General features: G+C 37.8%; 1 non-coding gene across 1 annotated transcript; it reads right to left on the bottom strand.

The window, feature by feature from the left end:
* Positions 1-2,761: 2,761 nt before the first annotated feature.
* On the bottom strand, positions 2,762-2,868 carry LOC133041740 (U6 spliceosomal RNA). The gene has a single exon (XR_009689316.1). It is a non-coding gene; the product is annotated as a U6 spliceosomal RNA (small nuclear RNA).
* Positions 2,869-3,386: the final 518 nt, after the last annotated feature.

Here is a 3,386-nt window from a genome sequence, read left to right on the forward strand (position 1 = left end):
TGTTAAACAACTATACTTCAATTGGTTGAAGTATACAGTCTATGGACTTCTCCAGGCCAGAATACTAGTGTGGGTAGCCTATCCCTTCTGCAGGGAGTCTTCCCAACCTAGAAATCAACCCGGGGTCTCCTGCATTGCGGGGGGATTCTTTACCAACTGAGCTACCAGGGAAGCTCATACTTCAATTAAAAAAAGAAAAACAATAGAAAGGATAAATAATTATAGATATATTAATACAATGGAATAATATATAGTGGTAAAAAAAGAACAAACTCTCACAATATTGGATGCATTTCACAGACATAATGTTGACTGAAAGAATCCCAACCCAGCACCAAAAAGAAATGATGCATTAAGCCATGAAAAAAATGGAAGAACCCTCTATGCACATTACTTAGTGAAAGAAGTCAATCTGAAAAAGGCTATATACTGTATGATCCAACTTTATGACATTCCAAAAAAGGCAAAACTGTGTGGAGAGCAAAAAGATCTGGTTGCCATGGGGTGGATGATGGGCAGAAGGATGAATGAGGAGAGCACAGAGAATTTTTAGGGCAGTGAAAATACTCTGTGTGATATTATAATGATGGATACATGTCATTATACATTTGTCCAAACCTGTAGAATGTACAATACCAAGGTAAACACTGAGGTAACCTAGTGAGTCTGGATATGATAATGTGTCAGTGTAGGTTCATCGGTTTTAACAAGTGTACCAATCTGGTGGGGGATGTGGATAATGGAGGAGGCTATGCATATGTAGGGGCAAAGGGTATGTGGGAAATCTCTGTACCTGGCCCTCAGTTTTGGTGGGACCTTAAATTGCTTTTTATAAAGTCTTACAAAAAACAAGAAAGAATCTAGACTTACTAAGTACACCAAGTATATATCATGCCATTTCATGTATATGAAGTTCAAGAATACTTAGTTATCTATGCCAGTAGAAATAAGAATAATGACTAACTCTGAGGAGGCGAGGGTTGGAGGAGGTATTGATTGGGAAGGGAAATGAAGGAGACTTCTGAGGTACCAGGAGCAATCAGATCTTTATTTGGGTGATGGTTATATGGTTTATTTGGGTGACAGCATGCATGTGTATGCATGCGTTTCATGTGTATGCAAGTTGTTTCAGTCATGTCTGACTCTTAGCGACCCTGTGGACCTTAGCCTGCCAGGCTCTTCTGTCCATGGGATTATCCAGGCAAGAATACTGGAGTGGATTGCCACACTCTCCTCCAGGGGATCTTCCGAATCCAGGGATCTAACCCACGTCTCTTATATCTCCTGCATTGACAGGCAGGTTTTTTTGTTTGTTTTTAATCACTGAGCCACCTGGGAAGCCTGGGTGATGGCATACGTATGTAAAAATTGATTGAACTGTATATTTTACTATGTATATATGCTTTACCTCAATTTTTTTAAATGGAGCAAATGAAACAAAATTGAGACACCACTTTTCATCTGTCAGGTTGGCAAAAATCCCAAATTTGGAAATCCCAATTTTTCCAAAGTTTTAGGGAATTAGGCATACTCATGTTTGGTTGTTGGATGTACGTGTTGGTAAACTTTATATGGGGACAATTTGAAATAGATATAACAACTACAAACATATATACTCTTTGACTCAGGAATCTCACTTCTAGAAGTTTATCTTGCAGATATACTGCATGCAACATGACAAAGATGTGAGAGTACACATTTGGTAGACGAATCAGATTCAACATTATTACGTTGCATAAAACAGCAAAATATTTGACTTCCAGGGTGGTCCAGTGGTTAAGAATCTACCTGTCAATGCAGGGATCACGAGTTTGATCCCTGGTCTGGGAAGATTCCACATGCCACAGGGCAACTAACTAAGCCCGTGCACTACAACTACTGGAGCCTGCATGATCTAGAGTTGGTGCTCCACAACAAGAGAAGCCGCTGCGATGAGAAGCCCATGCACCACAATTAGAGAGTAGCCCCCGACTGCCACAACTAGAGAAAGCCTGCACACAGCAACAGACCCAGTGCAGCCAAACTAAGTAAATAAACAAAACAGACTTAAAAAAAGAGCGAAATATTGAAAACATGTCAGTATTTATCAACTAGGTTAATAGATTATGACATAAACACAAAAATTAATACTATGCAGCTCAAAAAGAATAAAGAAGCTATTTCTAGGTGGGATAGGGTGGGAGGTGGGAAGGAGGTTCAGGAGGGAGAGGACATATGTATACCTATGGCTGATTCATGCTGATGTATGGTGAAAACAACAAAATATTGTAAAGCAATTATTCTTCAATTTAAATATAAATAACTTTTAGAAAAGAAACTATTTCCAAGTTGAATGAAAAGAGTTCAAAGATATGTTATTAAGGGAGCTAAGCAAGATGCTACCATTTGTGTAAGAAAGGGAAAACATAATATATATTTGTGTGTGCTCATGCTCACATAAAGAAACTTGGTAAGAACAAAAAAAAAGTTAATAAAAGTGCTTACTTATATTTACATGGATATAGATGACAATGGGGCAGATGCAAGAGAATTTTTTCACAGTGTATCTTTATATACACATTTTGTTTTTCAGCTGGGTAATTGCTGACTTTATTATTTTTTCATTTATTTTTATTATTTATTATTATTTTATTCACTTATTTATTATATGAAATAATATTTCATATTATTTTCATTTATTTTATTCACTTATTTTAATTACTTTACAATATTGTAGTGGTTTTTGCCATACATTGACATGAATCAGCCATGGATTTACATGAAAAATATGGAACGCTTCATGAATTTGCATGTCATCCTTGCGCAGGGGCCATGCTAATCTTCTCTGTATCGTTCCAATTTTAGTATATGTGCTGCTGAAGCGAGCACAATTGCTGACTTTAAAATTCAACTAGTTTAACTTAAAAGAGGCTATAAGGGGCTTCCCTGGTGGCTCAGTGGTAAAGAATCCGCCTGCCAGTGCAGGAAATGCAGGTTCAATCCCTGGGTTGGGAAAATCTCCCGGAGAAAGAAATGGCAACACACTCCAGTTATTCTTGTCTGGGAAATCCCATGGACAGAGGAGCCTGGCAAGCTACATACAGTCCATGGGGTTGCAGACAGTTGGGCACGACTTAGTGACTAAACAACAACAACCACATGCGCTAGCAATTCTGCTTCTGGATATGAGATGAAGGAAATGAAAACATTAATTTGAAAAGATATATGTATCCCCACGTGCACTGCAGCACTATTTAAAATTGCCAAGATATGGAAACAACCCAAGTTTCCGTTAACTTAATGGATAAAGAAAATGTGGTATGTATATTTAATGGAATATTATTTGGTCATGAAAAAGAATGTAATCTTGCTATTTAAGACAACATGGGACTTCCCTGGTGGCAGAG

Source organism: Dama dama, chromosome 20 (assembly GCF_033118175.1).
Source record: "Dama dama isolate Ldn47 chromosome 20, ASM3311817v1, whole genome shotgun sequence".
Classification (NCBI taxonomy): Eukaryota; Metazoa; Chordata; class Mammalia; order Artiodactyla; family Cervidae; genus Dama; species Dama dama.